The sequence below is a fragment of the Leopardus geoffroyi genome, chromosome C1 (genome assembly GCF_018350155.1).
Source record: "Leopardus geoffroyi isolate Oge1 chromosome C1, O.geoffroyi_Oge1_pat1.0, whole genome shotgun sequence".
Lineage (NCBI taxonomy): Eukaryota > Metazoa > Chordata > Mammalia > Carnivora > Felidae > Leopardus > Leopardus geoffroyi.
The window spans coordinates 29,946,922-29,973,796 of record NC_059328.1 but is presented as its reverse complement, the minus strand read 5'-3'; the positions used below and the strand labels follow the sequence as shown (position 1 = coordinate 29,973,796).

General features: G+C 47.0%; 1 long non-coding RNA gene across 1 annotated transcript in view; it reads left to right on the top strand.

The window, feature by feature from the left end:
• The window catches only part of LOC123597657, an 87,020-nt gene extending 74,848 nt beyond the window's left edge, over positions 1 to 12,172 (top strand). The window contains exon 4 of the long non-coding RNA XR_006712199.1: positions 11,915 to 12,172. This is a non-coding gene — a long non-coding RNA (uncharacterized LOC123597657). The remainder of the gene's footprint in view (positions 1 to 11,914) is intronic.
• Positions 12,173 to 26,875: the final 14,703 nt, after the last annotated feature.

Genomic DNA, 26,875 nt, shown 5'->3' with positions numbered 1-26,875 from the left:
GGTGAGAATCCTCGGTTACCAGGGTCCCAATGGAAGTGGTGGTGACCTTCCCAGAAAGGCAGTGCCCAGGGGGTAGGAGGGTGTCTGTAGGACATGGTGCAGCATGAGAGGGACCCTGGAGACATCGGGCCAATTTTGTAGAGACCAGGCAGTCCTCTGGCCCACCAGGACACTTTCCTGTGGTGAAGGCGGCTGGGTTTAAGAGCAAGAGAGGTGTGAACGAATTGCCAGTCCCCCAGTCCCCCCTTTTGCTGTGGGTCCCAGGGCTTGTTGCTTACTCCCTCTGTGCACAGGCCAAAAGGACACGAAGGAAACAAACACCCTGCTTTACAGTTCCTGAAGACCTTTCCGTCTGATCTCTACTTTGAGTCTCTGAACATCCCTGGAAGGTGCCTCGCCTTAAAGCGTCCCTCATCAAGGGTCCCTCAGCCAGGAAGAAGCAGATGACACACTCCCGCTGCTGCCAGTGGTGAGGCTGGGACATGATGCCCAGGTCCGCCTGCACCTCTGTCTTCAGCCCCAGCTCTTGTCTTCCCAGAGATGCCTCTCAACAACCCAGACAGGTGCATCTGGTCCGACAGCTGAGGGCTGTTACCTAACCAGGTTTCCTGAAACCTGGTTCTTCCTTATCCCTCTCACTTCAGGCCCCGGGATGGGTGCACAAAAGGACAGACCATCCAGGACAAAAGGACAGACCATCCAGGATAAAACCTCACCAACACCCTAATCACATGCTACTAACATAGGGAGAGAGCTTCCAGAGTTCATTCACATCCATTTTCCTACTTTTTCCCTCTGCTAGCCTCATGAGTGGGCGGGGCAGGGCTTGCAATTCTCCTTTTTACAGATGGAGGAACTCATCATGGGTCCATTAACAAGATGGCAGGGGAACCCAGGGCTCCGGGGTGGGCCGAGCCACCCCAGGAGCTGAACGGGAGGTCACCACTTGCTTGACAGAGCTCCTCTGCTGCTGCCACGTCCAGGAAAATCTGTGTCCCCTGAAGAGCTGTGAGCCCCACTCTTTCCAGAACTGCCCCTTGCCCTGTGCCAGAGGAAAGTGTGGGTTGTAAGAAACATCTTGTAATAGCCCAAGACTCTGCCTGGCCCCCAGGCAGCCTGAATGTGTGCATGTGTGCGGGTAGTGGTGGGCAAGCGAGGGCAGGAAGAACCCCGGGGCTCCGGGCCCAATCTGAGATTTCCCAGGAGGGACGCCGGCCTTCAGGCAGAAAGCCAGGAGCGTCCCTCATCGCTCCAGAAAATGGGTCCTGGAGGAGCCATCTGTCCCTCGTCTCCACTGCTGATGGGTAGCGCAGGGGTGACAAGAGAGGGCCGGCCTGTGCCCCCCGAGGGATGCCACCAAATCCGGGAGGAAGCACGTATTTATCTTATTTCCTGTGCACCATTTTGACTTATTTTCCAGGTCCAAAGAAAGAGCTGCCGCGTAAACTAAGGCTCCGTTCTAGGGGGCCTGTTGGCTCCTCGGAGTCTGTAATTGGGGCATTGAAAGGATACAAAAAAAAAAAAAAAGCCCACAGAGGAGTGAATGATCTTTTATACTTAAAGTTCCCCCCTCTATAAAAGCGACATATTACAAACCTCTTTCTCCTCTCGAACATTTCTTGCTAAGTGCATTCTGATGCCACATTGAAACGCAAAATAGCTGGAATCAAGCAGGCACCGAAGGCTATTTATATGCTAATCTCTATTTCCCAAGCTGAAGCAGGAACCTGGAGCTGGGTGCTGCTTCTAATGATGGCTCAGCTTTAACCTCTCTGGAAGAAAGAAAAGTATTTTCCTTAAGAAAACAACTCAGTTTCTTTAAGATGAAATGTAATTATCTATTATCAGATGTCCCTTAAAATGCAAGGCCTATTAAGGCTGCTAAAAATATTGAAGCCCTAATTTCACCATAATAGCATTTTAATTTCAGCAAATCATGGTTCTATTGTTACAGGACATTTTGCTGTAGGAATGTGGTAAGAGGTCCATCTTAGCATTCTTTTTAACATTTTCCTTTCTTTGAGAAGTACAATTAAATCATTGCAATCACCTAACCTTGCTCGACACAAAATTTTACTTATCAAGTGCGAAAACAATGGTCATTAGCATTTAAAAGAATTTGTTTTAAAAGTAGCTAAAGTTTAATTGCTTTAAATATTCTTGTTGGAGCGTGCAGCCGCTGTTGGTTCAACGTTCATATTAAAGAGAGGCGGTGTTTAATTGATCGCGGAATTTCATTGAAAAATATTTACTTTCTTTCCGGGCAAAGTACGAAAGAGACGTTTCGACGGACCCTCCAGGCGGAAGGGTTTGGGGGAAAAGGACAGGGTGTGGGGAGTTGCTGGCAAAGTGGCCAGCTGGGTGCTCACCTGGGCAATGAATCCATTCTCGGGAACTTTTCCTCTGGAAGTTTCTAAAATGAGCCCCCCTCCCCCCCTTTCCCCGCCCAATCTTGTTCTGAATAGACCTCGACAGGAAGCCTCTATGCTCCACGCAAGATCCTTGAACTTGTAGTCTTGTTTTCCAGAGCCCCTGTGGGTAATGAAGACATTAAAGACAGGGGGCTTGATGTCTGAGAACCAACCTGTCCCCTCGGAACCTTTTCAAACTGGGGCCGGGAGGAGGGCTGGGTACAGGGGCCCCATTCTGTGCTGGGTCTTCTGCCCACACCTGTTGGTGAAAGCAAACTCTTTGACTAATCCAGATCAATCCACACCTCCCTCCTCTCTTACTTAAGAAATTTTAGGCCGTGTTAGTGGAGCTGTTGCCACTGAGTCTCACCAATTTTGTGGAATTTCTGAGTTCCTGGGGGAGGCTCTGGCAGGCAGGAAGAACTGTGATGGATGAACAAGGTGGGGCAGGAGGGGAATCAGCTCAATAGGCTACTGACTGAGGTTGGCAAAAAGGGTGTCATTGGGACCCTCGGAATCAGTACTATTTATTGAGCATGTACTGTGTGCTGAGTTCTTTATTTGCATCATTACCCTTAATCTTCACAATAACCTTCTGATGGACGTTATTGTCCCCAGTTTCCAAATGTGGCTACTGAGGTTCAGATAAGTTAATTTGTGTAAGCAGCCAATGGGAGAACCCCAAATCAATCAGGGATCCATCTGGCAACAACTTCCATGCTAAGTAGCCTCCTATTAGTGTCTATCCTTCGTCATGACCTTAACTCAGGCCTCTAGCTCAGACCCAGTTCACACTAATGGCAAGTTCCCCTGACTCTGTTTTACTTCCTTCCTGCCCCCTTTGCCTTGGGACCCTCTGGGCCCATGTACACATGGGATTTGTAAAGTCTCCATTCTTTTCCCCTCTGGGGCTGTTTGCTGCCTGGAAAATGAGGAACTTGGATGACCCAGTCTTCAAGAGCTCGGCCAGGTCCAAGTTTCTGTGGACTCGGTTCTCTTCCACAAAGATACTGAGTGCCTAATCAGGGTCAGGCCCCGGGGTGTGCGGAGAAGGCTAACGTGGGTCCCTGCCTTCTAGATGAATGCTCTCAACAGCAGCTCAGTGCAGCTGACCATCTTCTGGCTCATGGGGCTGATAGGTGGGCTCATTCAGGGTCTCAGGGTCATCTGAGATTTTGCTTGGTGTTCCCCTTGGTTTGTTGGACCAATTCCTGCCTTTCTTCCAACATCCACCTCAAGAGTTACCTCTTCTGGGGAGACTTTTTGGTCCCTTTTCAAACCTGGATTCTCATGGCTTTTCTAACTTTTCTGTCGAGTAGCACCTCTTCTTGCAATAGAAGAGGAAGGATGTAGCTCGGGTTAAATTCCTGCTTCCGTTATGTACAAATGGATGCTCTCTTAACATCACTGACCCTGTTCCTTTATCTCTATAGTGGGGTAATAATAGTGTCCACCTCCCCCTCTGGTTGTGTCAGTGAGATTTGTACAAAGCTCCTACAATAGTGTCTGGCACATAGAAGCACTTAATGGGCATTACTTATCATCAGTGTAGTGAAGGTACTTATTTATGGGTGTGTGTTACAGCCAGGCTGTGTGCTCTGCCAGGTCGGGCATCACATGGTTGTCACTTTTGTATCTCTGTGGGAAAGTATCGGAAAGTGGCCAAGGGCAGGTGTTCCAATCCGGGTCATGCCACTTACCAGCTGTGTGACCTGGGGTAAGTTCCATGACTTCTCTGGTCTTCAGTTTCTTCATTTTTAAATGGAGATACTTACCATGCCCTCTTTGTGAGATTATCTGGAGGATTAAATGAGGCCACGCTGGTGAAGTTAAGGCCTCGCTGGGCGCAGTTGTAAGAGCCCAACTCCACAGTACCTATTAGGTTAACAGGTGCTCATTAATCACTGACGTCTGTATTCCCCTTTCACATTCTTATCTCATTTAATGACAATGACAAGGCTTCTGGGAGGGGCCTCTATTATCATCTCTGGTTCATTAAGATCCTACAGCTGGTAAGAGGCAGGTCACCTGACCTCACATCCCCTCATCCCCCATTAGCCACCCCCAATACCCCATATCATGAAGTCAGATAGACAAGGGAACGATTCTCAAACAGGCCAAATAATCTTTCATTAAAGTTAGGTGGGGTTTGAAAAAAAAAAAAAAAGTTAGATGGGGTTTGGACTCGTTAAGAATTCCAGCTAAATTGATTTCATAATGGTGGGTCCTGAAATGACACCTCCAACAAGAAACTGCACTTGGCTTTTCATACTCTTCAGGGGCTGTTATAAATATGATTATATCTGAAATAGCAGATTTCAAGTTGAAGTCCCCTTTGTCCACTCTGGAATTCAGATTTATTTCTAAGAGACCAGTGCAATTTTCTTATCTTTGTTACAAATTACCACGGTCTGGGTTAATCTCATGCAGCAATAAAGCTGTTTGCCTAGGAAGCTGCCTGCGGTGTCAGAGCTGATGAATGGCTCAGTCCAGAACGTTGAAGAAACTTGGGTCTTGTGCAGCAACCTCTGCCGATGCGTTTGGCTGCTCAGCTGTTAGAGGTCAGACCCTCTCTCCTGGGTCAGGGCATCGGACCCTTTGAAGCTATGAGGTCTGTGGCACTCCGTGCCGTCCCCTCTCCTTCATAAAGAAGGCATTCCTGTTCAAAGTTTTCTGAGTGTGGCTGTGGATCCGGTGGCCACAGTGGAAGCCAGAACAGGGAGTGGGTACAGACAGGGTGGCCGCAAGAAACAAGGGAGAGAGTGGGCTGGTCCCAGAAGCGGAGAATAATGGGGTACAAGGGGAAGGAGCAGGGGGCTTGTGTTGTGTTCATTCAACAATCGCCATGGTTTTTCTTTTCTAAGTTCACTTATTTTGAGACAGAGACAGCACGAGTGGGGGAGGGACAGAGAGAGAGGGAGAGAGAGAGAATCCCACAGGCTTGAAGCTGTCAGCGCAGAGCTTGACACGGGACTCTATGTCACAAAATTGTAAGATCAGGACCTGAGCAGGAACCAAGAGTCAGATGTTGAACTGACTGAGCCACCCAGGCCTCCCAACAATTGCTATAGTTTTTTTTTTTTAATGTTTATTTTTGAGAGAGAGACAGAGAGTATGAGTGGGAGAGGGGCAGAGAGAGAGGGAGACACAGACTCCGAAGCAGGCTCCAGGCTCTGAGCTGTCGGCACAGAGCCTGATGTGGGGCTTGAACTCACAAACAGTGAGATCACGACCTGAGCCGAAGTTGGACGCTTAACCAAGTGAGCCACCCAGGCACCCCTTAAAACCTAACACACCATTGATTAGAGAATGCACTATAGACTTATAAGAACCCTTTTCGGAGGTATGAGGGAATAAATACAACCACTTTCAATGTACGTTTGGATTTTAAGACCCAGCGTTGAAGGCATTCTAGAAGGATGGATATCTGAAGGATAGTAAGAGATGGTTGCTGTTTGTGTGCATATGTGCACACGTGACTGTGTTTATGTGTGTGTGTGGGTATTTCTGAGCACTGGGGGACGTTTGGGAGAAAGCATTCAGGAGAGCAGAAGCCCAAAGCCCTGGAGACAAGAGGACTTGCTGAAGAAACTTTCTGGGGGTGCATGGGTGGTTTAGTCAGTTGAGCACCCAATTTCGGCTCAGGTCATGATCTCGTGGTTCGTGAGTTTGAGCCCCACATCAGCCTCTCTGTTATCAGCTTAGAGCCCACTTCATATCCTCTGTCTGCCTCTCTCTCTGCCTCTCCCCTGCTTGTGCTCTCTATCGATAAATAAATGAATGAGTGAATGAATAAATAAATAAAAACCATTAAAAATAATAATAAAAAGAAACTTTCTGAAAGAAGGTCAATGTGATTTTGGGAGAGGAGATTGTGGGAAGGTGATGCTGGGGATCAGCAGGGGACAACTCATGCATGCAGGTGGGATGAAGGGTTGAGATGTTCTGAGGACAACGGAGAGGCCCTGAAGAGGTTTAAGTGGAGGACTGATACATTCTGTATGTGGGGCACATGGGAGGCAAAGCAACCACAGCTTGGAAGACAGCTGGGTCATGGAGAAGTTGGAGCTGGGGAGGGCGCACACACCCAGAGGGTATCTCCACCCAGGACAAGCACTGGCTTAGCGGGCATCCAGAAGTGCCTCAATAAGACCACTTAAAGTACAATTTTAGAATTTAGGAGACAGCACACTTCTCCAATTCTGTAAGTCAGAATTAACCTCTTCTGAGTGTCCATCCCTCTAGGCTGGCAAGATCAAGTCTTCATGTGGGTTTCTGTTCCTTTCCTTCCCGCCATGGCTGAGTAGTACAAATGCCCTGGGGGCGGGGGTTTACCCGATCCACTCTGGTCCTCAGTCCCCTCTGGTCACTGTGGATTAGCTTTCTGTTCAAGCCTGCTCAGTATTTAAAAGGTGGGGTGCTCCTTAGCCCTTATGCTACACTTGGTCACAGGGATCTTCTCAGGTGGGTCCAAAGGCCACAGATCTTAGTATTCACCCCTCCCCCTCCATCACACCTTCTCATTGCAGCACCTTCCTGTCATGGGTGCCGTGTACCCATTGGTCTGTGTCCCACTTGGAAACCTCTGAGACACCTACCCTTTCTCTTCTTCCTTCCCCTAATGGCCTAGCCACTTTGGTCCCTTATATTCTAAGCATTCTCCCACTCTCCCAATCTGAGATGATCCAGTGAATAAACTCAGGGGTAGGTTGTCTTTTCCTACCTAGGAGTTTCAGCTTTTGTTGCTTTAATACCAAAGCCCTGAAGGTAAGGGTAAGAGGACACGCTCCCCCGACCCTTTCTTTCAAACTTAAGATATTGTCAGAGTCCTAGTTTAGCTGATAGAGTCTTTTCCTGTAGAATGGGCTGAGCAGGGAAGAGATGGCCTTGTCAAATTTCCACACATCTACGCACCCATCCGTCCATCCGTCTGCTGCTTTTGAGCAGGAATAAACATTTTTTTTAATGTTTATTTTTGAAAGAGAGAGCACAAGTGGGGGAGGTGCGGGGATGGGGGTGGGCAGAGGATCCAAAGTGGGCTCAGATGCTGACAGCAATGAGCCTGACACAGGGCTTGAACCCATGAATCACTAGATCATGACCTGAGCTGAAGTTGGATGCTCCACCTACTAAGCCATCCAGGTGTCCCAGGAGTAAAAAGTCTTCAAGGATGCCATCCAATTCTTTGATGACTGCCCACTTCTGAGGATAGGTGCCTTGTCTCTCCACTACGCACTGTCCGTCGTCCATGATGTCCCAGACCAATACAGTATAATGTTAAAGCCCTCGGCTCTGGAGTCAGAGTTCGTGGGTTCATGTCCTGGCTCCATCACTTGCCAGTTATGTGAATTCAGTCATGCAAACCAGATTTTTGTTATGGAACTTACCTCATCTGTAGAATGAGGCTAACAGTAGCACCTACTTCAAAGGCTTGGTATAAGGATTAAACGAGTCAATATGTGTAAGCCTTTGGAGCAGTACCTGGTATTCAAGAAGTACTCCATAAAAATTAGATATCATGAGTGCTCTTGGATCAGGGATGAGCATCTGACACCAGCTGAGCCAGTCAGATTCTCTCTCTTCTCTTCGAAGTTTGGAATCAAGACTGGAGTGAGTCTGGGTCATACAAAGCTGCTGGCTTGAACTGAGATGTTGTAGTAAGGCTGCCCTGGACTTTGAGCCGGGAGAAGCTGTTCAATAGGGAAGAAAATAGGACTTGAATGTCTGGAGAGGAGACAAGAGGCCTGGTGGATCTGAAGAAGGGAGAGAGAGGAGGAGAGAAAACGAGAGGGAGGAAGGCAGATGAGGAGGAGGAAGGAGAGGAGGAAGGGAAGGAGGAGGGAAGAGGAGACATGTTTAAAGATGCTTAAGTGCTTGGGATCCCAGTCCCAGACTTGCTCCTGATGGTCAGTGTTCACCCTGTGTCCAGGTCAATCCCCATTTGCTTGATTGTTTTTTGATTCAGTTTTACTTTGGAGCGGGTGTCTGAATGGGAATGAAAGAAACCAAGGCAAAGACAAGCAGATCACAGCCCTGCCTTTGAGGAATTTGCCATTGTTGTAGCCTGAGTGTCCCCCACGTTCCTATGTTGAAACCTAATCCCCAGTATGATGGTGTTAGGAGGTGGGGTCTTTGGGAGGGGATTAGATCATGATGTGGAGCCCTCATGAATGAGATTAGCCCCTATGAAAGAGGCCCCAGAGAACTTTCTGTCCCTTCCTCCAGGACTCCATGTGAGGACGCAGCCAGAAGATGGTTATCTAACTAGGAAGCAAGCCCTCACCAGACGAAGAATGTGCTGGCACCTTGATCTTGGATGTCCCAGTCTTTAGAACTGTGCGAAAGTTTGTTGCCTAATCCATCCAGCCTATGTTATTTTTGTCATAGCAGAATGAATGGGCGAAGACAACCATGTAGCTGGTGAGGACAGGAGATACGATGTGGGTATAGCGAATGGGAAAACAAGGATGGATGGGTCTGTAAGAGAGGATGAAGAAGGGATATGCTAACGCTGAGGAGAAAGCCAGGGGGATGGCAGAGGGCTTGATGGGGGAGGTCACAATGGCATTAGGTCTTGGGGAATAGATTTGCCCTAAACTTCCTTTGCAGAGCTGAGCTATGTCCACTGCCTTTGGCCATAATGGCCCACTGGGGCTATGGACAGAAGAAGCAGGTAGACCATGAGAAAAAGACTCTCATAGTAAGGTTCCCTGGAAGATACAGTGTGTGTTTTCCCTCCCCAGTGTGTCAGGGCTTTCCAGTCTGACAAGGTACTGCTCAGTCCTCTGGGGTTCTGCACAGGGTGGCCTTATTTATCAGCATCCTTCGATCTCAAGGAGTGTCAGAAGGCAGCTCTAAGAGGGATTTATAATTTAAGCTTCCCCTTTCCCCACACCAGTCATCTTGAGTATTAACCTCACTGAAAAGGCTGAGGGAGCCAGCAGGGAGTTCCATGAGGCAGGCTCCTCCTGGAATCAGATCAGCTGCCCTGTGGGGTCAGATCTACGGCCCATGAACCCAGTGGGACTAGTTGCTGTTCCCCACATCCGCTCTGGGTAAAACTCCTCACTTCCAGGCCTTTTTTTTGTGCCCCCTCCCTGGGCCCCCCCATGTCCACCCATGGGAATACCACCCATTCTTCAATGCCCATCTCCCTTTGTGCCTTTTCCGTAATGTTCTCTTCGCCCCCCGCCCTCCCAGATGAGGTATGGCTCTGCCCCCGTGCCCCCTCAGTTTGTACCTCTGATGCAGCATCATCAGAGTGTATTCTGAGCTTAACTGTAACACTACGCTGTTGTTTTATTCTCCTTTGTTCAACCCCCACCAGACTGGGACCTCTTCAAGGACAAGACCTATGGTTTATTCATTCTTGCATCTCCAGAACCTCCATAAATGTTTATTGACTGCATAATCAGACTTTGTAGTGCTTTAAAGTTATTGATAAACTACAACCAGAAACATGTGGTGCTAATCATATGCCAGGAAGAGGACTAAGATCAATCATTTTGTGTCATCCTGATGCCAGCCCTGTAGGTAGGTGGCACCATCATCACCATTTTGCAGATGAGAAGAACAGATGGGGCTCTGAAGAATTAAGTAAGGCAGGGCATGCAGCTGGTGAAATGGCAGAATTATATTTTCAGCCCCAGACTATTTGAGGCCAAAGCTCTCAACGCTTGAAAATGGCAAGATGCCGTGACCCTTTTCGAGGACACCCCCTTCCCCAAAGCTAATTAAGACAACGAAGAGGTATCATTTCGATTAACCTATTAAGTGGGTTAAAAAGGTAACATCGGTGTGGACAATGTTGCAGTGGATGCGATAGTCTCCCGCACTTGTGGTGATCATTAATGCCGGGTCCAAATGTGGGTCATTCCCTTGCACCCAGATATTGCATTTATGTGGAAAAGTCATCTTAAGGAAATAATCCCAAAGACTGGGGAAGGACACAAAAAATACAAAGATGTTCATGGCAGCATTGCTTAGGTTAGTGACGTGCTCACCAAAGGAATAGCCGAGTGAGGGATAGCACCACTCCATGGAGTACGAGGCGGTCATTCAAATGACAGTCATGAAGATTGCATATGGTGCCGAAAACATTTAGGATGTCGTATGGGGCCATGAAACACTGGGGACACCGTTGCAAGAGCACCACAGTTACCAGGAGGTAAGATCTAGAGCTGGGGAGAGAGGAAACCTACGGAGAATGCTAATAGGACTCATGTCAGGGTGAATGAGTTATGGCTTATTTTTTGTTTCTTTTGTTTCTTCTATTTTTCACTTCTTCTGTAACATAGTTATATTATTTTTTATGATGAAAATGATGTTTTTTTTTAAACCTGATGAATAATTCCATAGCTGAGTTTTATTAGCAGCCCCAAAGTGACCTTGTCTAAAGAAGATGTTCTTGGCTTTGGACCGGACAGCATGTGGTATGTGCCATGAACATCTTTGTTCATGGGGGGTGGGGGTGGGCACAGGTGGACACCTGTGTGTGTATGTGTGTGTGAGTGTGTGTGTGTGTGTCCCCTTATATGGAACACTACCAACACTGACCCCGGGGCCCCGGAAGGACTGCACACTGGGAAGGTTGCCTAGTTTTTCGGTCAACACAAGCACCCCAAACCTCCCTTTTCTCTCTGAGATGTACCAGCTTGTACACACCACCGTGCCTCCCTGTCGGCTCTAGCCTATGAGTAGCAAGTTCGGAAGCTCAGGGAGGAAGAAGCTGGATACAGCAACTGTATTTTTAAGTAAAAGGAGACACCAACAACAGAAATGAAAGCTGAGGGACTAAAGATGTGATTGACGGTTTGCAACATTTTTATTATCTGCCCAGTTCGTTGAAGAGCGCTCTGTGGTCTCTGACCACTTACAAGGCAGTTGGCCCGTGTTGTTTCTGACTTTCGGCCACTCTCAGTTTTTCCTCAGCTTGTAGGGCTCTTTGGCACGTTAAGAACAAGGTGAAGGAAATGGGTGTATAGAAACTGCCTCAGATTCCCATCTGGTTTATGCTGTCAAAGCCCTCCTCGGGGATGCTGTGCTCCCCTCTGAGGGAAGGTGACACTGTATGTAAGAAGGTAAAGCCAGATGTGAGCTCTGTTTTAGCTGTTTACTAATTGTGGTTAAATTATTTGGGCAAATTCCTTCATCTCTCTGAGCCTCATTTTCTTTATCTGTGAAATGGATGCTAAGGATGGCACCTGCTTCAGAGGGTTGTGATGAGGTAAAGTGAGTTGAGGGTATCGAGCAGTGCGGATCTGGGCCATTCTTCGTGCTTGAGAAGTGCCAGTCCTTATTATACTATTATGCAATGACCACCCCCTCCTCCGTTCCCATGCTGAGATTCATGGGCTTTTTCAAACAGAACTTTGCTATGGCAGAAAGAAAATGTGATGGTAGCAGGAGATGCAGGAGATAACCCACAGACTTCCTATGGTCTTTAACATTTTTGAGCCTCAGACTCTGCCCCTGCAGGAATTCTCTTTCCCAAATATCACCAGGTCTTTGGGACTTTGGTCTGGCTGACACCGTCCTGACCTGTCTCTGTGTTGAAGACGACTTCTTATTTCCCACCAAGAACAGTTGATCTCCTGAGCATTTCTTCATTCCTGCCAAGGACTCAAGACCACGGTGTATCATACACAAGGTACTGTGCTAAGGGCTATACATGCAACTTCCAATTTAATTCTCACAACCTTTGAGGTAGTACTTTTTTTTTTTTAATGTTTATTTGTTTATTTTTGAGAGAGAGAGACAGAGAGACAGAGACAGACAGAGAGAGAAGGAGAGAGAATCCCAAGCAGGCCCCATGCTGTCAGCACAGAGCCCGACTTGGGGCTCAAACTCACAAACTGTGAGATCATGACCTGAGCCAAGATCAAGAGTCAGGTGCTTAAGTGACTGAGCCACCCAGGTGCTCCAAGGTAGCATTATTATTATCACCCATTTTAGAGCCAAGGAAATGGAAGCTCAGAAAGGACGAATACCTTGTCCAAGGTCACACTTTTTTGAGTAAAAGACAGAGCAAGGATTCTAAATGAGGCCAATCTGATCATGAGCTCTTAACAACTGCAGCTATAGACGATGACACTAGTAGCTGCTGTCCAGGAGGCTGTGCTGGGATTATTAGTGAAGGTGAAAAGTACACCATAACCTCTAATGTGCTAGGCAAATAAAAGGGCATAATAATGTATAACAACATAGACAGGAGGAACTACGGGAGGAAGTAGGCTTGTGTTCAAATTCTAGGCCATCCCTTATTGACCCCGTTTTTTTAATGTTTAAGCCTTCTCTGAAAAATATTGACATAAAGGTAGTGTATGTCAATTGCGTTTTTTTTTTTTTTTTTTTTTTTTTAAATTTTTTTCAACGTTTATTTATTTTTGGGAGAGAGAGAGACAGAGCATGAATGGGGGAGGGGCAGAGAGAGAGGGAGACACAGAATCGGAAACAGGCTCCAGGCTCTGAGCCATCAGCCCAGAGCCTGATGCGGGGCTCGAACTCACGGACCGCGAGATCGTGACCTGGCTGAAGTCGGACGCTTAACCGACTGCGCCACCCAGGCGCCCCTCAATTGCGTTTTTTTAAATGTTTATTCATTTATTTTGAGAGAGAGAGAGAGAGAGAGAAGAAACAAAAACCAGGGAGGGGCAGAGAGAGAGAGAGAGAGAGAGAGAGAGAGAGACAGACAGAGAAAGAGACAGAGAGAGACAGAGAGAATCCCAAGCAAGTTCAGCACTGTCAGCACAGAGCCCAAGGCGGGGCTCAATCCCACAAACCGTGAGATCATGACCTGAGCCAAAATCAACAGTTGGACCGACTCAACTGACTGAGCCATCCAGGTGCCCCCTGCTTATTGGCCTTCTCTCACTTAAGCAATGTTGGGCATATCGTTGAATGTTTCCAAGCCTCCATTTCTTTCTCTGTAAAACAGGGAAATCTGATGGGTTTATGGTGACAGATGTGGTAGCTTGGGGGAAGCCCTTAAAACAATGTCCAGCACATAATTGACAATAAATAAATAAAACTCTATAATGTGAACTCATTGATGGGAGAGGGTACTGTTTGTCCATTCATTCTTGCATACCCAGCACCAAGAGCACCCGTGCATCTCTGCATAAATGAATGATGGTGGTCCTAGTTGTAGCCACAATGTCTCTGGTGTGGCCACTTTTCTTCCAGGGATGCTCAGCTGGGTTGGATCTGTATGAAGGGCCAGGGCTGGCTCTGTTACTTTAACAAACAATTTGATGGATGGACCAGGGCAGCCCGTAGACACGATGGCCTGAATGGCCTGATCCAAGGGCAGTACTCAGGGACAGTCACACTGACACTCCAAGGGCTGCTTCTACCTGAGATTTCATCATTTCCCTGTGAGCTAAGTCCATCTAGGCAGCTCTTTCTGGCCTAATTGGAGTTGCTTGTCCAAATTTATTGTCTAGAGTCAAAGGGAAGACCCTTATCAAATTAGGATTACATAGGGCTAGAGAGACCACCAGGGCTTGGGCCTCCTACCCCATTCTTCCCTAATAGGAGGCCACGAGTAGTTAGAATTCAATTAAACCTTGGTGAAGGGAGTCTTCGAGGCAAAGCTGGGGCAGGCCCGTGTCTGGGCTGAACAGAACAACCGATTTAAGCTAAATCAACGCCTACTTAAGTGAGCCGTAATAAGCATTCTGGGGGCAACGCCAGCCTGGGGGCGTCATTTATCACCGGGTAATAGAAAACCGTAATGAATAATAACTTGGGCCCAGCAGCCGGAGCACGCATACATTACAGGTTCGAGCTGCTGCTGTCCACTGAGCCGGGAGGGTGGGGTCCGAGGCCTGGGTGGTGGGGCTTGCATATTGAATTCTGCCTCTTTGCAGGAAGGCCTTTGTTATACATGAAAGCCATTAATCTCACGCCCGCTTTGCCAGTCTTGCAGTTGGCGTGGGGGAACACATGGGCTATTTGCTTGTGTTGTACCAAAAGGGACCAAGATGCCCCTGAGGAGAATACGTGTTCTTGAGAGATGCTAGTTTTGGCTTCTGCCTTGGCCAGTGTGTGAGAACACAGACCTCAAATCAGCTCCCTCTGAGGCCTGATCCCACAGTCCCGTTAACTTACAGTGTGAGCACCAGCATTGCACACAATTCTGCGTGAGCAGTGGTGGGGTGTGGGGGTAGCACGGAGATGGGGCCATAAAGATCTGCATCAGCAGTATCTCATTTGCTGTCAACTAACTGCTTTTGAGATAGATGTTATATACGTGCCCCATTTTACAGACAAGGAAACTGAGAACCAGATGGGTTAAATGGTTTGCACACACAGCTAGGAGGTGGGAGTCCTGGAATTTGGATCCGGGCCTTCTGATGAAAGTTCTGAATCCTTCACTTTTTAGCACTTCCCCTCCAGGAAGTGTATTTGCTATCAGGTATCCAGGTATCTGATACCATTCCCTTGGGCTCTGGATCCACAGGAATTAGTTATTGCCCTCCCTGTCATGTCCTGGCAGACCTCTCCTCTCCTTTTGAAAGTTCTTCTAGTGTCTTCCATAATACACCTCTGCCAGTTCACCTCAGCCTCCACAGCAGGGTAATTACTATGTCTCACTGCTGTTGTGATGATAATGCAGCAATCTGTACTAAGTCAAGATTCTTCTGGTCCCACGGGTCTGGGTGTCAGAGAAGGCCACGAATAATAACCGAACAATGTCTTCCTGACTCAGACCCCACCACAGGCTCGTTTCTAACCCATCCCCTCACATTCTTTGAGGAGTGCTGGGGTACCTCATGTTGCTGGCAGCTTCTGTTGTTTCCAGGGCACCACCGTGATTTCCTCCTGTCCTCTCTGTGAGTCCATCGAGTGGCTTCCAGTTCAGTGTTGGCCTCTTCTCCTGCCTCCAACACTAGCTTCTTGGTTCTGGGCCTTTGGAGTTGTCCTTGGTTCCTCCTGACTGGGGTTGACTTCTCTTTTGCTCTTTCCAAGTACCCACTTCAGATGATGGGGAGGTTGCCTTCCTGCTCATTCACTAGTTCGTTCCACAAATATTTATTCGTCTTCTAGTGGATGGAAATTCAAAGAGGGTTTAGACCGTGTCCTTCTACACCAGACAGATGCCTTCCTCAGGGGCTGCCCCTCCTTGCTCACCTTCATATTTCTTATGGATTCCATAGTTCAACTACAGAGCTGCAGAGTCTTGTGTTTTTTATTTCCTGAAGAATCTGCTACTCCTGCTTTTGTTGTTGGTGTTGACTGGCTCTTGACCATACACTCAGCTTTTCAGTACTGATGATGAGTTCATGGGAGCCTGGAGCAGAGTCAGTGCCATGAGCTATGCTGGGCTCAGATCTCCTTCCCTTCTGACCTCAGCCAATGTCCTCGGACCAAGATGGGACCTGGGCCTGAACTTTCATTGACACCTTACACTGAATAATCAACTGCAAGAGATTCATAAGCCATTGTAAGTAAATGGGAAAAAGTCACCTTGCTTTATTTTTAAGAAAAATTTAAAATTTTTAATTGAAGTAGAGTTGACATATAATGTTATTTTAGTTTCAGACATACAACATAGTGATTTGACAAGTTGATACATTACGAAATGCTCACAGTGATAAGGGTAGTTACCATCTGTCACCATACGAAGTTATTATGATGTGATTGACTATAATCCCTATGCTATCCTTTTTATCCAACCTCATTCTAATCAACCACAAATTGATAAAACCCAGTGGGGCCAGAAGAAAACGAGAAGTGTCCTAACTCTCATGTGAGTTGTAATAGCTTTGCTTTGACCTATTTTCTTCTGGTTTGTTCTCTGCTATTTGAGACTCATCATCCCTTTGACTCTTTCATCCTTTGGCCACCTGTGTAACAAATCCTCTGAGAACAAAGCATCTTTATGATGACGTCAGCCATGCGAAGGTGGCCATTGGAGGTGGGCCACTTAGCTTTCCCTTCAAAAGAGCCATGTGACTAGAGTTGGCTGATGGGCTCCAGGCGCTGCTCCTTTGGACTTGCTGTGATGTTCAGCTGAGGATACATCGTCCCAGGGCTGCTCCTGGCCAATGACTGAGCACCGTGGGGTCACAGAGCTGGGCCATTTCTGCCTGGAAATGCAGGAGCCCTCTCATGGGCCATCTTTGCCCCAAGCTTCCTATTGGCCTGGCCATGACATTCTCAGAGCTGAACTTCACTTTGTGGCTCTTTCTGCCCAATCCTCCTTTTGTCCCCCTCTCCTGTCAGAGGTGTCAGATCAGTATATGAAAGGCTTTCCTTGATCACTCCTGCTTCAGGTCCCCTTTATCCTTCACAGGCATTTTCCCACTATAAATACCTGGCACTTCTAATTCTGTCCTAGCACCTGCTTCCTGGAGACCTGGGCTGACATGCATACCAAGAGAGAAGCAAATAAAAATGTATTTATGAATCATACCAACACTTCAGGTGGCTTCAAGGGACCAGAATAGAGGCTCTAGGGAGGATGGTGCTCTCAGCATCACCAGGGTATCCCCTGAGGTTTCTAGCATGGACCCAGCTTTTGACTGGGACTCAGTGAGTGAGGATCACTGGGACTCTTCCAGCCAGACCACACTTAGGATAAGCCTGTTGTGCCCAGAGGTAGAACTGGGAAGCCAAAAGGTCTTGCTTTGACCTACCTTGTTTAGCTTCCCTTCCTGTGCTATTATCACCAAGAACTGTGTCAGTCATTGATATTAAAGTGGTTGCCTGCATTCTGTATTCCAAGGGACCATGGGACCTCAGGAAGGATTCTCAAGAACCATCTGCCAGTTCTAGCTTCCAGAAGGCCTTGACCTCTGTGGGCTGAGGCACCTGTTGGTCCTTATACCCTGAGAATATGCCACCTCATTCTCCACACCACCATCCCCAATCTTCAGGAAAGTCTGCAGTTCCTTTTGGAGGGAGGCACTGTTCAAAGTCTGTTCCAACCTTGGGGACAGACTGACAGTGATCTGAATGACAGTTGTAGTGGGTGGTAGTTGGCTGGGCATTGGTAAGCAGGGCATGTGGCCTGAGAAGTTGTTAAGGGGCTGCAGGAATGTCCAGGGGGCAGAGACGTACTGCTTCTGGAAGGTAGGAATAGTGGTGCTCCATGTTGCTAACCCCCAGGGTAACATCTCTATCTGCATTTCCCACCATTGCAGCAGAATTCCCCACAGTTGGCACCCCTCCTGTTTGTTAAAGACAAGCTTGTGTCTGTGTTCGTGAGGGATCTTTGTCTGCACTTAATGTGCCCTCAGTAAAAACAACAACAACAACAACAACAACTCCTGATTTACTCCTCTCTTCCCAACTCGTTCATCTCACCATCTTCTTATCTTAGTGATGGGGCTCATTCAGTAACTCATCATTCCTGCGGAGGTTCAAGGCAAGAACTTTGGAGTCATCTTCTTTTTTAAGAAAAAAACTAACACCACTAACAGCTAATCCATTAGTAAGTCCTGCAGACTCTTCAAAAATCTATTGCAGAGAGCATCCACCTCTTAACCACCAGCCCTGCTACCATTTCAGTCTGCGTCATGGCATCTCTTGCCTGGACTGTTACAACGATCTCTTGTACGATGTCCTTGCTCCGCTCCTGCAGCCCAAGTGGCCTCTTTAGAATTTTGATCAGATCATTCACTGCCCTGTTTGAAACCCTCTTATCATATTGAAAATGAAACCCATCATGATGATAAAAGGTAGAGCATAGAGAATATAGTCAATTGTATCGTAAGGCAAAAATAAAATAAGGTCCAAATATCTTACCATAACCTATAAGGCCAAACATGAGGGCCTCCTGCCTATTTGTCTCAATCTCCTAGCATGTCCTTCTACCTACTCCACTCAGGCCCAACTCCTTTCTGAATCCTGAACACAATTAAGATTCTAAGATTTTTTTTTTCTTGTTCAGGGCCTTTGCACATGCTGCTCTCACTGCTTATTGTGCTCATCTACCTAATCTTTGATGCATAGTTGCTCTTTCTTATCACTGTGGTCTCACTTAACGTATTATCCCTTCAGAAAGGTCTTTTCTGATCTAATATAAAGAAGCTTCTCATTCCTGTTGCTTTCTTATTCCATTATCCCCTTTTATTTTCCTTAAAACCCATGTTGTTAATTGCAAAATGGCCACAATTTTCAATCCCTCTGTCTACTGATGCTGCTTTGCAATGTGACTTTGCAACACTTTCCGTTGACAGGTAGAATCAATTTCCCCGTTCTTTGAACCTGGGCTGGAGTTATGACTTTGACTAATAGAATGTTTTAGGGGCACCTGGGTGGCTCAGTCGGTTAAGCATCTGACTCTTGATTTCAGCTCAAGTCAAGGTCTCGTAGTTCATGAATTCAGGCCCGACATCGGGCTCTGTGCTACCAGCTTGGGATTCTCTCTGTCTCCCTCTCTCTCTCTCTGCCTCTCCCCCCCCCCCCAAATAAATAAACTTCAAAAAAAGAGAATGTTTTAGAAATAAAAGTGTGCCAGCTCTAAGCCTTGCAGCCCTCCACTGTTCCTTTTGGACCCCAACAACTGATATGTGAAGAAACCTGAGCCAGGCTGGGGGAGGCTAAGAGAACACATGGAGGGAAAACTGAGGTATCATTGGCCTTACCTAGAAACAGAGCCACTTGGCTGATGTGAGCCAATTGTAAATGCATAAAGGAACCCAGACAAGACCAGTAGGACTGCCGAGCTGACCTGTAGTCTCATGAACAAGAATAAATGGTCATTTAAAAAATCACGGAATATATATACTATGGTTGGTTATGCAGCAAAAATGACTGATATAACTTATGCCATTATTTGAAGCTATCTTATATGTATGCTCATTTCTATATTGTGTCTCCTCCACTCAAATATAAATTCCTTGAGGGTAGGGGGGTTTGCTTTTCATTGCATTGTAGTGGTTATAGCTATAGCATGAGTCAAAATGACAATATGACAATATGGTATTTTGAGAAAGACCAAAATGTTGGCATTTCATTAAAAAAGGTGAGATGTGGCCACCAAAATCTTCTATGCTTTATTCAAAGTTCTTCCTGAGGGAAAGCCAGGGTAGGACCGAGGCAATTTTGTTCTTCCAGCAGAATGATGGTAAAAGTAAAGTACCCAGGGGAAGAGGAATTGGGCACCAGTAGGGGATCCAGCCCTTTCCTGGGAGGGGAGCAGAGCAAATTTAGCCCTGGGGAAAGGAAGCTTGGAGGATCTGAGGACCTCATTCTTCACTTGTCCCTTCCTTACCCCCCAATCCTGCTGCCATATCCTCCTTTTGTTTGACTTAATGGGTTCCCTCATCTCCTATTCTAAGGAGACTCCACTGGGCCCTCAGAAAAACAGCAGAACCCAGACTGGCTTTGGGAACAGTATGACTTACTAATGGCACTCAGCCCAACCAACTGAAGGGAAAAGCAAACAATGACCAAAGACCCAGTGATCCAGGCCATGGGATTTTAACAATACCAGGGGAGAAATACAGACAGAGGGATTTCTGAGTGAGCGCTTCTTGGGCCAGTTAGAAATTTTGATGTAGCATAAAAATTTCTGGGTATCTGTCCAGATGTAAGTAATTCAGATTTCAAATTTTAAAAGATACTGAAATAATGGTCCTGTGCCAACAGAAATATTAATATTTTGATTCTTAAAGCTAGTATGTGATACTGAAATGTCTGAACACCTACAGCCTGACTGCAATAGCCATCACGTCCCCAGCACTTAGGACAGCGCCTGGCAGGTGCTCAGTCTGTGTCTGAGTAGGTGAATGAAGAAATGCTCACCAGGATCCGGCTGTGGGAAGGGGCTGGGTGGACGTCCAGTGCCAAGGTAGGCAGCTGTCCGCACACACACTTACACACCCCTCGAATATACACGCACACCACCTCCCCAAACAATAGTGGCCCCACTGCACAGGCTCCCGGATCTGACAGGGGAGCAGGAGGGACACCGTGGGTACTTCCTAGAACATGCATTCCAGGACAGCATGCCTGGCAGAGGTGGTGATGCAAGGCCTCCGTATCCTCCTGGCTTGGTGGGGCTGAATCTTCTGGCAGAGGAACTGACGCCATAGGCTCCTGCGTCTCCAACTTACTGACTGCGGATCTTGGGACTTTTCAGCTTCCATAATCACATAAGCCAATTCCTTATAATAAATCTCTTCATATCTATATATACATCATCTATATCCATCTATATCATCTATATATCTATCTCTATATCATTTGTATCTCTATCTCTGTATCTCTATATTTGTATCTATACATCTATATCTATCTATATCTATGTCCCATTGGTTCTATTTCTCTAGAGAACCCTGACTCATACATCGAGAGAGGTTGCTTTCAACTGTGACTGCCTATTAGCAGCACTTGGGAGGGCTCAAAATCACGACTCCCTGGGCTCCATCCCCAGAGGTTCTAGTTCAGTCGGTGTGGGGTGAGGCATGGGCATTTCTATTTTTAAGTTTATTAATTTATTTTTGAGAGAGGAGAGAGAGAGAGAGAGAAAGAGAGAGACAGAGAGAGAGAGACAGAGAATCCCAAGCAGGTTCCTTGCTGTCTTCGCAGAGCCTGATGTGGGGCTTGAACTCATGAACTGTGAGATCATGACCTGACCTGAAATCAAGAGTCAGTCACTTAACCTACTGAGCCACATAGGTACCCCATGGGCATCTCTACTTTTAAAAAGCTGTCCAGGGACTCCCTTGTGTAGTTGGGGTGGAGAAGCTCTGAGTTGGAGCATGGGGCTGGTGGAGGAGAGGAAGGCAAAGGATGTGAATTCATTCAGGGACTCTGCATTGCAGGCATTTGCATAAGTTTGCTTGTATAATAGATACAGACAACCACATGTGGCAGTGATAATTCTTTTCCCTATTTTTAAGGTCAGGAAATCAGTTGTTCAGTGAGTGAGTGGGATGTGTCCAAGGTCACAAAGCTAATAAGTGGCAGAGCTGGGATTCACACCCCGGGCTGTTTGACCCTAAAATTTAGAAGATAAGCCTGGAAAGTTTTGCCATCTACTCTGAGAGCATGGAGAACAATGGAGCATGGTGACCCCCACTCTGAGGTCAGATCGCCTCACCCAGAACCCCAGGCTCCTGCCTGGGACGAGCTCTTTGAGCCTGGGGAGCCTGCAGGATTTATGAGTCCCATGATGATGTCTTGTGCTTTTTAGTGTCATGTTAGCAGAATATTAGCATTTGACTGGACCTCAGAAATGAAAGCATTCCCCATCCTCCTGCCTTTCTTCCAGGATAGGGACCGTGTCGCATTCATTTCTTGATTCCTTGACAGCAATGCTTGGCACACAGTGGGTACCCAATTAATGTTTATGGAATTGAAATAAATGGTTTTAAAGGTCACAAAACTGATGCAAAAAAAAACCCGCTCAGTGAAGTTTAATTGTCTTTCTCACACAGAGTGAACTACAGCAGAGCTGGGACTAGAATCAGTTCTTCAGATTCCAGCCAGGTGGCCTTTCCATGCTGCTGTTCTACAGTATTGCTGGTTTCAGAATCAGAGCCTTTTGGGGCTGAATGGGCCTCAGAAAAAGTTTATACAGTATTTAAATAGAGTCTTCACTTTCCACATCCTTGGCAACTCAATAGCAATGGCTGTCTGCTGTGTTATGTAGAGAGAGATTTTGAGACTCATGAGGAAATAGTGACATCATTGATTAGTGATGTCTGCCAGGGATGTAGGAATGGTTATTGGTAGCATGCATACCAGATATTTGCTGTTCCTGATTTGATCCAAACCCTTTAATTTATGGTTAAGAACATCCCGGTCCTTTTTGCCATCCATAGAATGCCATCCAAAAAAATAATGGGAGGCCCTTCTATAAGTAATAGGGGATGGTTCCACAAATCCCAGGTATTCTAGAGGCTCCTTAAGGAAAGCCAGCATTGGGGTTAATGGCAAACATTCTGGACTTGAAACTGAATGAAGAAATTGGTGCACACTCTCTTATGCTCAATGACAGTGTGATCTCACACATGTCCCTTCTTCTTTCTGAGTTTCAATTTCTTCATCTGTAAAATGGAAATATAATCACTATCTTTTAGGGTTGTTATGAGGAATAAATTCAAGAGAGTACGAAAAACGTCTCATCGGGGCGCCTGGGTGGCGCAGTCGGTTAAGCGTCCGACTTCAGCCAGGTCACGATCTCGCGGTCCGTGAGTTCGAGCCCCGCATCAGGCTCTGGGCTGATGGCTCAGAGCCTGGAGCCTGTTTCCGATTCTGTGTCTCCCTCTCTCTCTGCCCCTCCCCCATTCATGCTCTGTCTCTCTCTCTCCCAAAAATAAATAAACGTTGAAAAAAATTTAAAAAAAAAAAAAAAAAAAAAAAAAAAAAAGAAAAACGTCTCATCAGCTATGAAGCATTATAGGACTCATTCCTTATATAGATTGCAATATTGGTCTCACTTCTTTACCTTTCTCTGTATCTCTATGCCCTTTGCCATGTGACTTTGCAGTTCTTTCTGTAAGGCAAAGTATATTTCCCTGGCCCTTAACTTTGGGCTTGGCCATATGACTTGATTTATCCAATGAAAGGGGACAGAAGCCAAAGGGTACCAGCTTGGGCTAGTCCTCAAGAGGCATCAAATGTTTCCATTTGTTTTCTTGTGCTTCTGTCATTGTCATGAGAAGAGCATGTCTCAGCTAGTCTACTGGTCCAGTGACAATGAGAGAAATGAGGAGCAGACTTAGACCTAATTTGCAGTTTATTGCTGCCCAGATGAGCCCAAGCTGACCTTTAGATGCCCGAGCTAAATGATTGCTTATTGTGGTAAGTGGCTGAGATTGTTTGTTATGCAGCAATAGCTGACTGAGGCACCTCTGAAGGTGACATCTGGCGAGAAGTAGATTTCTCTCTCTGGGTTTGCAGTTCTATTGCGGTGTAAGTAAAAGACAATGTGTTACAGGGGAGTAAGGGCACCTTGTCACAGACTGGACTTCCCTCCCTTTTCTGCCTCTGGGAGGTGCCTAGAGGCTCTTGGATGCTACTGACATTGAAATACGCAACAGCTTGTGTGACAGCCTCTCAGCCCAGACATAGCTCCATGGCCTCCTGCAGTCCAGTGGCTCAGTGCAGAACATCAGTGATTTCAGTTTTGTTTCCTCAGTCTTGCAAACCATGGCTTCCCCCAGCCACAACCTCCTTGTACCCACACCCCACCTTCTGGGGTTCTCACTGACTGTTCCCATTCTTCACTCCTCTGCATCCCACTTTGGGCTGGACTTTTTTTCTCTCACTGCAGGAGGAGGAGGAGGAGGAGGAGGAGGAGGAGGAGGAGATGCAGGAGGAGGTCAGTTGCCCCAATTAGCTGTGAAGGGAATGGGCCGGAGCCTCACCAGGGCGCAGGGCTGCTCAGTGGTGGGCAATGGAAGGGCACAGAGGACTGAAAGAGTCCAGGAGAATATGCAAAACTCTGCATTAAAAAGGCAAAGGCTCAGCTTTCCAAGTCCTTTGCTCTGAAGTTCAAGCAGAAAATGTGAGAATTGATATGCTAAACGGATGCAAAGAAATTCTTCCAGCAGGTGCCTGGGTCTGAGAATTTCCCCCTAGATGAAGAAAAGAAAGGTGATGTGTGTTCTGAAGCCATTTTCACTGATATTTCTCAGAGGAAGAGGCCATTTGACCTTGAGATCAACAGGTTGAGAGAAAGAAACTAGGGCCAGAGAGGGTGGGGACTTGTCTAAGATCGCACAGTGATTTGAGGCGGTGCTAGGTCCTGATGGAGCTCTTCCTTTGCTGAGTGGGTTTTCAGACGACTTGGTTCAAGAACAGGGTGGGGTCGCCACCCTTACATGGTTCAATTTTCACTCACCTTCTTGCTGGAATATACCCCTCTTCAAGGTATTCTCATGGCATGGCCCTGCTCTCCTGGGTCTAGAGGGTCACTCCCATGCTCACACTGTTGGTGATGGGGCTATGCACCTGCTGCCTGTGAAGCTAACTGAACACGGCTGCCTTCTCACATGGCTGGTGTTTGGGCTGCTGTCGCCCTTGGCACTGTGGATAAAATGTGGAGGCTTTCTGCACTGCTCTCTCTGGCCCACCTTGGATGGATGAGGGCAGCCCACTCTTCTTCAGTACTTCCTTTCTACAGAGTTTGGAGCCAAAGACGCCCTCCTGCTTTGGTAGACACAAAGGAGTCCCCTGCTCTCTCCACCTACAACGCTGGACTGTTTCTTTCTCCCAGATTAATGACATTGTGGGATAATTGACAGTGAGAATATTTACCCCCACCCAGGCAAAAATCCATTCCTATCCTTGGTGTTTCCCCCAGTCTTGGCAAGGTAATCACAGAATGGTCCCATATTGGTATCTTTCCCAGGGTTGGGTTTTCCACTTAGTTTTATCTGTAGTTACTTTATTATACCCATGTGTTAAATGGGAAGTCCTAAGGGTGTGAGTGGCTTGCCTGAGATCAGGTCACACTATGGGTTATTCTTGGAGTATTGTATTGTTGGTTATTGTATTATGGGCTGAATATTTGTGTCTCCGCCCCCCCTCCCCACTGCCGCCCCAGAATTCATGTGGGGAAGCCCTAACCCCTAATGTGGTGGTAATTTTTTTTAAGTATTTATTTTTTTAAGTTGGGCTCCAGTGTGGAGCCCAACAAGGGGCTTGAACTCATCACCCTGAGATCAAGACCTGAGCTGATGTCGAGTCAGATGCTTAATTGGCTGAGCCCCCAAATGCCCCCTGAATGTGATGGTATTAGGGGAATGTGGTGGTTAGGTTTACATAAGGTCAGGAAGCTGTTGTCTTCATGATGGGATTAGTGTCCTCACAAGAAGAGGAAGAGACATGAGCTTCTGCTCCCTGCATGAACACATGTTGAAGTGCAGACCCCACGGGCACACCGCGAGAAGGTGGGCTCACACGAGACCCAAATCTGCTGATACCTTGAGCTTGGACTTCCCAGATCCAGAACTGTGAGAAGCAAATGTTTGCTTGGGCTGCCCCATTGATGGCAGCCTGAACTAAGGCAGGAAGTAAGAAGTCAGGCCTCCTACCTCTCAGCCCAGCTTTCCTTCTGCTTCACAGCATCTCTGGGGGAAGGTAGGCTGTACAGTCTCACCACCGAAGCCTTCGTTTACCTGGCTCATCACAGGAGGGTGAACTTCATTCTGTCTTTCTGCTGAGGACAATGGAGTGGGCTTTACTGAGATCCATCAGCCATGGTGACACAAAGTTGGAAAAGTGTCTTTCTCCAAGAACACTTGTGACAAGAGAGCAGGAGCAGACATCTTGCTGTCCAACAAGTGAGGTAATTAATATTCCATTAACAAGGCCATTACAACTCCTGAATAGAAATATGCTTTCTCTTAAGGTGTGAAGCCCACTCCTAAGTGAGGTGTAACAGCTGAATAAGCATACCTGCTGATTTATGTCCATAAAACTTAATTTATTAGCAATGTCTTAATTGTGATGGTGCATACCGTCCCTAAGCCATTAGCAAAATCCTCTAAAAGCCGCTGACGAGAATAATATGCCCAATAAATGGGATGAGCAGCACTTTTTCTGCTTCTGAGGCTATAGACTTGCTAATAAGGCTAGACCAGTCTTTTAATGGAGTGGCCAAGTGCATGGGTGGGAGCTCCTGGAGAGTGTGATGGGGGGTGGCCCACGGCTGTGTCTTGAAGGATGGGTGATATTTGGACAAGTGAAGATAATGGAAGAGGGTGGAGGGAACAGCAGCGGATTCTCCAAGGCATAGAGAGCATGGCACAGAGGTGGAGCGGGAGGTGTGTAATGCCGATGAGTTGTTCAGTTTGAGACTAAGTCTGTGACTTTAAGTATTACCTCTTCCCTCCCTCCCTTCTTGCCTTCCTTCCTATCTTGCCTTCTAGTCCTACCAAGAGCTTGGCCTGTATTGAGCACACATAGCACTTTAGTATTTGGGTGTTCGTATGGATGCCAAGAGGTGGACCCTGATCCCTTCTCATGTGGATTCAGGCATACTGGCCTCCTGAAGTACCCGAACTCAGAACGAAAGCCTGGGAGAACCAACAACCCACGGGTTTTGGGTGGCATATTATTTTGTGCGTTGCAATAGATGAATCTAGGTTGCAAAACAAGACGTTATCTCCTCTGGGAACTCTAATGGGCAAAGAAGAATCGTGTTCCTTCTCCCTGTCTTTCCCCCATATGGGAAGGAAAGGTGTTGGAACCCTCATCATTAGGGGAAGGACTTCCAGTTTTCTCTATTTCTTTTTTTTCTTTTAGTTAAATTTATTTATTTATCTTGAGAGAGAGGGAGAAAGCAGGGGAGGGGCATAGAGAGAGGAAGAGAGAGAATCCCAAGCAGGCTCCACACTGTCAGCACAGAGCCCGACACAGGGCTCAAACTCATGAACCATGAGATCATGCCTTGAACTAAAACCAAGTTGGACACTTAACCCACTGAGCCACCCTGGAGCCCCCTTCTCTATTTCTTTCATGAGCACCATTTTCTGAAAAGGACAAATGGAAGGAAT